This window comes from Eleutherodactylus coqui, chromosome 4, assembly GCF_035609145.1.
Source record: "Eleutherodactylus coqui strain aEleCoq1 chromosome 4, aEleCoq1.hap1, whole genome shotgun sequence".
Lineage (NCBI taxonomy): Eukaryota > Metazoa > Chordata > Amphibia > Anura > Eleutherodactylidae > Eleutherodactylus > Eleutherodactylus coqui.
The window spans coordinates 37,272,935-37,283,959 of record NC_089840.1 but is presented as its reverse complement, the minus strand read 5'-3'; the positions used below and the strand labels follow the sequence as shown (position 1 = coordinate 37,283,959).

The window sequence follows — 11,025 nt, the reverse complement described above, 5'->3', positions numbered from 1 at the left end:
TAGGCCTCAGATGTGGAGAGCTTTATAGTCTTCCCCCTTCCTTTTGCTCACCACTGCTTATTCAGTTCATAGAGGAGTTGTTGGTGTGTGGTGTTCCTCTGTGCTGGGTGTCTTATTACTATTTCCAGATAAGTGCTGCGGTTTACTTTTCAGTTGTATTTCTGTTTTCATTTGTATTTCTTGCTGTGTCGGTTCATCTCTTGAGGGGCTCCTATAGGGTCAATCAGGGCCCAGAAAGAAGACCATGGGGTCGTCTCTATCGAGACAATTACTCCGCTTCTAGGCAGGGACCCTTCACTCCCCCTGCTAGGTTAGGGCCAGGCTTCCTTCTCCCTGGAGTGGTGCTACTGTTCAGTATAGCATAGTGTGCTTCTATTTCCAGCAGTGTGTACGTTACCTATACTGTTCTGAGCGTAGTACTCTTGTATCGCACGGGCTTTACATTCTGGTTTACGTACTCCTGCTGTGGTGCGCACTATTCTACAGTACATAGTGTTATCAACTACAGTAGTTGTGAACGTAACCCTGCGTCCGTGCGGAGCGTGGCGCTCGTGTGCCGCACAGACGTGACAATACCCCCCTCTTATATATGTCTTGTGAAATACCCCTGCTAACCTCTAGACATTAACCCTTCCTTCCCCAGTCCTGCTTGTGGAACTTTATCACAGAGTCCTCCAATAACAGATTATCTCCTTACAGACCCTTCTGAAGAGCAAGAAGAGGAGACAAAAGAGAAGAATCCCATCAACATGATTTACAGCATATGGAGGAGAGTATGGCAGAACTCAGAATATGAAGGAACTCGGAAAGATGAAAGAGCAGAGAAGGATGACATCACCATAACTTTCACAGAGTAGCAGTAACTGAGCGCTACATTATAGCTGGTGGGACTATAGAAAATTGCAGAAGGACGACCCTCCCTGCTGTTACAGTCCGTCCACAAATGTGAGAAAAGTTTTGATCAGGAGTTCATTACATTAACTGTTTCACAAAGAGGAGCTTATCCCTGCAATGTAAGGAGCTGCAAAACAGATCTTATATAATGACCACAGACTGTATACAGATCCCCAACACAGCCTGGCACGCAGAGCCGTCGGCCGCTCACCACATTAGTGAATACCAGCAGGGGCCGCGGATCCCCTGCCGGTATTCACTCAGCTGTGCTGCTAGCAGCGCTGATCCCGGCGGACATTGTGACTTCAGTGTGCAACCGGGATCCTCCTCCACCTCTGTCGTCCCCTCTTAAGTTCCGTGAGAGGAAGGGGAGGAGGTGTCCGACAGCACACTGACATCACAGTGTGCACCTGAGATCAGCGCGAGCGGAAGAGCTGTGGAGCTTCTACGAGGAAGAAGGGGTAAGTACATTACTACTGGGGGCCGTGGTGGGTTGTCACTATCACTACTGGGGGCCGCTGTAGGATGTGTCACTATCACTACTGGGGGGCTGCTGTGAGACGTCACTATTGCTACTGGGGAATGTCACTATTACTGCTGGGGAGGGGGGGGGGGTGTCACTATTACCGCTGGGGTATGTTCACATGTGGCAGAAATGGGCAGGGCTGCTTCAAAATAGACCGGCTGCAGATTTTGACTGCTTTTTGGATGCGGAAATGCTGCAGAATTTGCCACAGAAATTTCCGCTGAGGACATTCTGCAGCATTTCTGCATCCAAAAAGCAGTCACAATCTGCACGCTGTCTATTTTGAAGTGGCCCTGTCTTTTTTTAGAACGACGGAGGTAAAATCATACGTCGTGATAAGCCCCACCCTGACAAATTGACACTTTGCGATAAACAAGTGGGTTTTGGGTTGCAGTTTGGGCACTCAGTCTCCATAAGGTTCACCATTACTGCTCTATACAATAATCACAGCCAAAGCCTCAGAAAAAGGACTCTACCGTATAGCCCATCCAGAGGGAAAACTCAGAGTTGTCTACCGTAACCGCTTTAACATTTGCCCTGCCCAACCCGATCCACTAACAGATTCCAAGAAGCCACCAAATCTACTTCCCAAATCAGCCACTGAATGTCCATCTCCATTTAATCTAGAAAACCAACTTCTCTGGTATTTGAATCCCTTCTCACATCTAGTATACCAAGCACCACCACCCAATTCCACAGAAACCTCACCAAGTCCCTCAGCATCAAGTTTTTCCAATTCATCCAACTCCTCACTAACTTCCCCAGCAGTATCACCAACTCTCAGGAGACGAAGATTACCAGCGTTACCCACAGACCTCAGGAGATCCACTAGGTCTACCCGCGGCCTACCACTGCCAAGATTTCTGGAATAGACTTATTCTACAAGTTTCAGGTTATCAATCCTATGAATTCGGAAATACCTGTATATAGTTAATGCAACATTTGCCGCAACTAGTCTCTGTTGCCCTGATAGACTACTCAGTGTGTCCTACAGTTCTAAGTTTGAAAAGTTTAAGATATGTGCCTCAAGAGACTACTTGAAGCTGGCTACCAGTTTTGTTTGTTGTTGATGCTCACGTTTCTTCTACCCTCTTTCCAGAGACTCTTGTATTAGTACACCACTGCATTGTGGATTTACTTTGTTTTCCAATGGACTCTTGCACATCCTAGAGGCTGCCATGCCATCAACAGAAGGTTTGCCCAGAATAAAGCTGTTGTTGGATGTTTTCTTCCAGAGTATACATGACAATCTTTGCGCAGGACTCAAAAGTAATGTTGTGCCATGCTTGTTGTCTAACCTAAAACTCTCTTCATTACAGGTTGCCTGCCATACAGTACATTTCTCTAATGTTATTATTGCATTGAATGTTATGCATTCTTCTGTGTGCCTTTGGGGAGAAGAGCTATGTAGGTGCCCCATAGCAAGCTGGGAACTAGGATTCTATCCCAACCCAACCAAAACTCAAAACTTATGTACTGTCACACATACCTAGTAGACACACCTTTCCGCCCCTCGCAGCTCAGTACAGCCAAGGGCAGCTGTGTTTTTAAGTAGGGGGGAGCTGTAGTGACCCAGAGGGTACTACAGAACACTAGCAGCACATTTGTCCTTTCTCACGTCTGTATGCCATCCCTCTCTGTGGGAGAGACCCTGTGTCTCCCCTTCTGCTCAAAGCTGGAGCTCACCACTGAGTTTAGCTGGCCTCTCATTGGCTGACAAAATGTAGGGGTGTCGACAGCACAACGTGGTACTATATTTAGCTGAACGGGTATATGCACGAGTAACATAGATGAATCTGACCCAGAGAGATCCATATGGCAATCATGAACATAGAGATAGATATGACAGCATCCAAGGTGCAGTTTAAAAGTTTTCCTTTACGACAGATAAATGACGTTTCGACTCCTCAGAGTCTTTTTCATTTTTCAAAAAGACTCTGAGGAGTCGAAACGTCATTTATCTGTCGTTGTGGAGGAATAAAGGATAACTTTTAAACTGCACCTTGGATGCTGTCACATCTATATCTACGTTCATGATTCTCACTGGCTGACAGTCAGGTTTAATCTCACTGGTGCAGAGCCCCAAGGGCGGGAAACAAACATACAAGTTCCTATGCAAGTGGGCAGGTAGAGAGAGAGATGATAAAAGGAAGTGACGCAGAGCAGTCAGCCAACTCAACCAGGAGAGTGTGAGGAGAAGGTTGCAGTTTCCCTAGTTGGTGAGGAGGAGTATTCAGCGAGTTATTCTTAGCCAAGGTCGAGTGTGGTGAACCACCCGTTCCCTTGTTATTCTACAGCAGAGTTCCAGAAGACCCATTCTGAGGCGCATCTTCAAACGGTGAGTTACAGCTATCAGGTGAAATCAAAGCCAGGATCAGCATATAGTCACTAGTCTCTCTGCTTCACAAATATACCTTTAGTTAAATCAAACTCAAATCTGTTTATCCAACTTCAATAGTGGGGAAAATTGTCCAGTAGATCAGCCTTCAGCTTAAAGGGGTTGTCCCGCGCCGAAACGGGTTTTTTTTTTTTTCAACCCCCCCCCCGTTCGGCGCGAGACAACCCCGATGCAGGGAGGTAAAGAAAGCTCACCGGAGCGCTTACCTTAATCCCCGCGCTCCGGTGACTTCTCTACTCACCGCTGAAGATGGCCTCTTCCTCCGTGGACCGCAGCTCTTCTGTGCGGTCCACTGCCGATTCCAGCCTCCTGATTGGCTGGAATCGGCACGTGACAGGGCGGAGCTACACGGAGCTACACGGAGCCCCATAGAAGACTGCAGAAGACCCGGACTGCGCAAGCGCGGCTAATTTGGCCATCGGAGGCCAAAAATTAGTCGGCACCATGGAGACGAGGACGCCAGCAACGGAGCAGGTAAGTATAAAACTTTTTATAACTTCTGTATGGCTCATAATTAATGCACAATGTACATTACAAAGTGCATTATTATGGCCATACAGAAGTGTATAGACCCACTTGCTGCCTCGGGACATCTCCTTTAATACTAGAGGGAGCGGTGAAAATCAGAGAATCATCAAATCAATCTTACTGTGTCCTGCCTCTTTTATATTGCATCCTTGTTCAGCTAAGACAATGCCCTTCACAGAAAGTTGTAAAGTTAACCTGTTGTTTACCGATACCAAAGTTAGTAAAACCACTCACTGTCAGTTTACTACACTATACTGGACTGGTCTCCGTTATTTCTGTGTCATCATCATCCGGAATATCCAAATAGAGTGTGGCATCACTGTGACAAGAAAAGGCCTCTGACCATACCAACTGTAAGTGTATTGGGGTGTTACAAAGGAATCCCCCAGCGTGGCTGTCACAGCTACGGGCGGGGGAATAGCAGAGTTCTCCCATTGTTTTCAGTGGGGCCGGCGCTGCTGCAGCAGAAAGTTTTGACACTGTGATTTTTTTTTTCCTGCATAGCATCGTAATATTGTCTCTTTGCAGGAAAACATTGCTAATGTGTATGACCCCATTCAAAAAGAATGGGTTTCATGTTTGTGGGAGGTTTGTGTGTCTCACAAGACACAAATCTCGTGCGATTTTCTCGCCAGTATGAAGAAGCCCTGAGAGCGATAAGAGGCGGCCTAATCATCCACTATTCACTAGCTGAGGGTAGTGGCTTCCTCTGGGCCGACTACATTTCTCTGTCCTACAAAAAAAAATGTCTGGCTGTATGTTACCATCTGCTTAACGCATGTACTTTGTGATAGGGAAAACGTTTACAGTAAAGAACTTTTATCGCACTCAAGATTTTAAAAACCTGAACATAGGCTTAAAATTCATGCGTTTTTACGCATTTTTTCTTTTGTACTATTCTTGCATACTTGGAACATACATGGAAGCGCTAGTATAATCAGACCTTAACTCTCTCCTGGCCTCAGTCCCAACAGCCGGTCATGTGCTTGAGGGCAAATGACCACTATAGCCAATCACTGGCATCAATCCTGACAGTTGGTCACATGCTTGATGGCACATGACCGCTGCAGCCAATAACTGGCCTCAGTCCTGCTATTGCTGAAGGGATTGCAGCAGGATGTGACCAGCTGCAGGGAGATCAGCGTGATCGGAAAGGATAGCAGAGGGGCCAACGCTATTCTAAGCACTAGTCACTTGCCACCCACCGTTTTAGGATATACTGCCAGTGGTCTTGATTTTATGTTCTTTTTTTGTCCAGTTTATGCATTTTTATATTAGCTATCACTGTATATAATTGATATTCTACCGACATATATTTTACATCCCTTAGGCCTCATGCCCACTTGTACACACGGATTTCACTGCTGAATCCCCCAGTGAAATACATGCATGCCCGCGGGCATGGAGAGGGAAATACATTATACTCACCTCTCCGGACGCTGCGGGGCTCTCCTCTGTGCAGGCCGAATCTTCCTTCTTCTGGCCGGAGGATGTGCTCGGCACAGCGGCAGCATGCCCCGCGCATGCGCCATGCACACCATTTTTTTTTTAAATCTCCTGCTCTCCCGCCTATCCACAGCACAAAAACAGCTGTGGCTGTGCCGTGGACATGGACTGCTTCCATAGGCTTCAGTGGGAGCGGTCCGTACGGGAGACCCGCAGGAAAATGGAGCATGCTGCAAATTCTTCCTATGTGTGCGACCCGCACGTCGGGAAGAAATCCCATCCGCATGCTTTTAGCTGCCCTGCGGATGCTAATGCAGCAAGACTCGTGGATTTTATAGATAAGATCCGCAGGAGGACATTGGGCCTCAGATGAATAAATAAGTGTGTAATAAATGATGCATAAAAAGTCAATATATAAATAAAGCTGGTATATGACATAAATCTTGAGCAATAAGAGTAAATATGTGAATAGTGAAATATTTGTACGTTAATGCTCATTAGTTTTTATTACGCTTCTGCCCTCTTTCTGCCTTGTTCTCCTCTGATTTGACAATCTAATTGTTCTACCCATTTCTGGATATCTTTACTCTCTGTCTGTAACCTTGTCTCACCGAGCCGGACTGATGAAGGGGCCGACCCCCAAACGCGTTTCTGCAGGTTTTAATTGATCTAATGAAAAGAGAAGTTGGATAATTTTATCCCACTGTAGGGCCCCGGCACACGGGCGGAAATTTCGTGGCGGGGTTTCCTGCAGAATTTCCACAGCGCCCGCTTACATTAGATAATACAATCCTATGAACAGCCGCGATTTGTCCACGTGAAAAACAAAGCAGGCACGCCCTATTTCTGTGCTGGTCTCGCAGAGGCCCGCACAGAAACGTCAGTAGTGACGGGCCGGCTCCGCTCCAAGCAATACGGCCTGTCAGAATTTATTGTAGAGCAGCGTCTAAATACCAGTATTTACCTCCACTCTCTCCAGTTGATCACCAGTTGGTGGATCCATCTGGCCAGCAGTGCCTCCCTAGTGAAACTTGTTTCACACACATTCACACTTTTTCTCTTCAGCTCTTTGAGGCCTCTGAGCCCTGGACATCTTACCGGGCCCCGGACCCCTTGACTACTGCGTTTTTTTTACGCCTTTTCTACCAAATTGCAATTAAGTGAATAGTTTTTTGCAGCGATCCGGAGGGAACCTGCGACACACACAGAGAAGGGAGGGGTAGGATGAGAGAAGGCGGAACGGACAGCTCAACCTGCAAGAAATGAAGGAGAAGCCGCTCCTGGAATATACAATGTACTGAAAAACTATTAAACAATTCTAAGTGGAGTAAAATGAAAATAAAAAACAACATTCCACCACCTTTCAGTGCGTCTTGTTTCTACGGCGCACAAACTGCAACAAAAACGACCTGATAGCTTTATTCTAGGGGTCGGTACGATTACTACCATACCAAACATAGAAGTACAGCAAGAAAAAAAAAACTATTTTTTTTTCAAAGACATTTAATTTTTTTAAATTATTTTCTGCCGCCATCTTCTGCGCGCAATAATTTTTTACAAATTTTTCCGGCGACATAGTTGTGCGAAGGCTTGTTGTTTACGTTGGTACCATTTTGTAATACATACGACTTTTTGATCGCTTTTTATTGCATTTTTTCTGGGAGACAGGGTAACTAAAGTGCATTTCTGGCATTTTTTTTTTTTGGACGACTTTCACCCTGCGGGGTAAATAAGGCATTACTTTGATAGATCAGACTTTTATGGACGCAGCGATACCAAATATGTATTTTTGTTTTATGATTTAGATTTTTTTTATTATAGATATGGCAAAAGGGGGTCATTTAAACTTTTATTACTTTTTTGCTAATCGTAAAAAAAAAAAAAAAAACCACAACAAACTTTATTGATCTGACTTTTACTTTTTTCTTTAGACCCCCTAGGGGACCACAACTAGCGATGCTTTGATCGGTCCAGTGATCTGACAGGCTGCCTATCAAGCCACTCCATGGGGACGGCTTGATAGGCAGTCTGCTAAGTCAGGCCTGGGGCCTTACGGGACGCCCGAACATTGTTTTGGGGATTTAAATGCCACTGTCAGAATTGACGGCGGCACTTAAAGGGTTAATAGCCGCAATCACTAATAAACAGCTGACGCCCGCGCTGTATGAAGAGAGACGTCGCCCCACGATCTCTCTTCATACGTACCCAGACACTCCATGATGTAAATGTATATCATATAGCAGGAAGGGGTTAAACTGGACGATTAACATTCCGTTTCGCTTGTTGGAAGGGTGACAGTTCGGTGTAAACGCAGCATAAGGCGGTCCTGACACGCTGCAGCGCAGTAAAGACTGCAAGCTCTGCGGGAGACAAACTCTACAGCTAGCGAGGCGCGGCGCCGCGCCTCATCACAAACATTTGTTCCTGTCACTTACTGATATTCACACTCCACCACAATCCTCTCCGGAGGGGGGGGGGGGGGGCTGAGCTTAGTTTCCCATAAATAATAATGTGTCCATCACTGACTGTGACATCCCGGTGTGTCTGCACTGAAGTGTCTCCTCCGCGATGCCGGTGGTGCTCGGTAAGTGTCCGCTCTCCCATCTCGTGCATGTCGGCGGCGCTCTCCCATCTCCCGGCTCTCTCGTTGAGGCTCTTCTAGCTGACATATACCTGCAGACCCTCCTCATCCAGTGCTCTGATAACGAGGGCGGCGGGACACAACAGCCCAGCAGTGCCGGAGGGGGCGTCCTGCTCCTGGCCGTGCGGAGGGCTGGAGGATTGTCCCATTCATATGCAGTACACGGGACAGGTGAGAACATTAAACCCCAGGACACTCACCTGTCTGCGGCTCCGGGAACCCAACTAAGCTGCTCCGGCTGCCCTGACCTCCTCTTCAGCTGCGGGGGGCCACATGAAATCAGGTGACCGCTGCGGCCAACCGCAGCACACTCCAGGCATCCTGGCACACTGCCCTTCACCTCCGCTACCTATTTTGATGCCAAGTGCTAAAAACACACCGATTATGGGGGATTTCATCTCCAGTTTTCGTGATCCATAACTATATCTCTCCTGGCCACACGGGGGCGTCTGATTCGTGCGGCACGTTGTAGTTTATATTGGTAACATCTTTGGGTACATATAGTGTATTGTATAACTTCTATTAAAACTTTTGGTTGGCGGAGAGAAAAAACAGCAATTCCACCAAAGTTTTTTTTTTTGTTTTTTTACAACATTCACTGCATAGAATAAATTATATGGTGATTTTTTTTTTTTTCTGCAAAACATGGCATGCTGTTATATACATCATATATATACATCTATATAAACCGTATCTATTAGTCGTTTTATTTATTTATTTTTTTACACTTAGGGCTCATGCCAAGGGCCGTGACGGGCTCCACAAGTGGAATACCGCAGCGGAGTCTGTCACGGCGCCCCCCAAAGACCCCATACTCACCTGTGGATCCACTGTGCGATCCGGCCGGCAGTGGGTGGGGTGCGTATTCACGCTATACTTCCGCTGTGCTACTACAATGGAATCCGGCCGCGCATATTTCCGCGGTAGATAGGACATGCAGCGGGTTATTTTATGCTGCAGAATTCCGCGTTGGAATTCTGCAGCGTGAACATTCCGCTATTAGGATCAATAGAACCAGATAGCTGCGGGGTAACGCCGCATTACACGCAGCAGAGGTCCGTCCGTGGGCATTAGCCCTGAACTTGGGAAGGCAAATTTGCTAAACTTGGCATGCAGTTATATACACATATATATATTATTCTTTTTTTAACATTAAAGGGGTTGTCCCGCTGCCTAAACTGATTTTTTTTCCCCATGAATGCCCTGTGGAGTAAAAGCATCACACACTACAGCTTTACACATAAAAAACGATATTTTGCTCACATTTTTATTCCAGTTCTTCCCCTTATAAAGCTGTCCTGAAGGATTTTTCAAAGATGGCGCCGCTGGGTAGTTCCCATGATGCACTGCTGCCTCTCTCTCCTCAGCGTGTGCGCTCCCGATGATGCCGGTCACATGACTGGAGGAGCTGCGTCATAATGGAGACGCACGCTTCACTGCTTTGAATGGAGCCGGCAGCCGGCCGGCTCCATTCAAAGCAATGAGAGGGCAGGGAGAGCAGTGCGATCTGCTAGAGCTCTGACAGCTGTAGCAGGAGATTCCTTCATCTCCCCAGCATGTCCCCTCATCTCTGGATACTGAGACAGCACTGTCATATCATTATCACATCATTGTCCCAGTGTCCAATAATGAGGGGACATGCTGGGGAGATGAAGGAATCTCCTGCTACAGCTGCCACAGCAGTAGGAGGAGATCGTTATCTCTAGCAGTACTTTCAATAGTGGAGGATAGCGATCCTCCGCTATTGAAAGTGAAAGTAGCACTAAACATGCCCTACACACACACACACACACGCCCCCCCCCCCTCACAGTGCCCCCTCCAGGGCCCATACACAGTGCACCCCCCCACAATGACCTCGCCACAGTGCCACCACACAGTGCACCCCCCACAATGACCCCCCCCACACAGTACACCCCCTCAGTGCCCCCACCACACACATGCCCCTCCACAGTGTCACCCCCCCACAGTGCCGCCCCCCACCCCCGCAAGAAGTCTGTGACAGCACCCCCACCCCCGCAAGAAGTCTGTGACAGCACTCCCACGCCCGCAAGAAGTCTATGTGACAGCACCCAACAGCGACAAGTCTATGTGACAGCACCCCCACCCCAGCAAAAGTCTATGTGACAGCACTCAACAGCGACAAGTCTATGTGACAGCACCCAACAGCGACCAGTCTAAGTGACAGCACCCCCACCCCGCAAGAAGTCTATGTGACAGCACCCAACAGCGACCAGTCTAAGTGACAGCACCCCCACCCCGCAAGAAGTCTATGTGACAGCACTCAACAGCGACAAGTCTATGTGACAGCACCCCCACCCCCGCAAGAAGTCTATGTGACAGCACCCAACAGCGACAGGTCTATGTGACAGCACCCCCACCCCCACAAGAAGTCTATGTGACAGCACCCAACAGCGACAAGTCTACGTGACAGCATCCCCACCCTCGGCGAAACGTCTAGGACCCCACCGGAACCCCCCCTCAGACCAGTTTCATGATGGGGCCCCCCCCCCTTCCCCGACCAGTGGCAGCCCGGTTCTCGCCCCTCCCGTGCTAAGTGACAGCCCGCCCGACACCTGCATCATGCACGTTCA

At 47.8% G+C, this 11,025-nt stretch overlaps 1 protein-coding gene across 4 annotated transcripts in view; it reads left to right on the top strand.

Moving 5' to 3' along the window:
- LOC136625227 (uncharacterized) overlaps positions 1–11,025 on the top strand; it is a 118,037-nt gene that overhangs the window by 95,045 nt on the left and 11,967 nt on the right. Inside the window, exon 8 of one of the 4 annotated variants that reach the window (XR_010792514.1) lies at positions 700–1,490. The exons of 2 other annotated variants lie outside the window; for them this stretch is intronic. The gene's annotated coding sequence lies outside the window, so the exon portion shown is untranslated. Of the gene's footprint in view, positions 1–699; positions 1,491–11,025 lie in introns of those variants that run through there. One more of the 4 variants, XR_010792515.1, reaches the window with a different exon arrangement.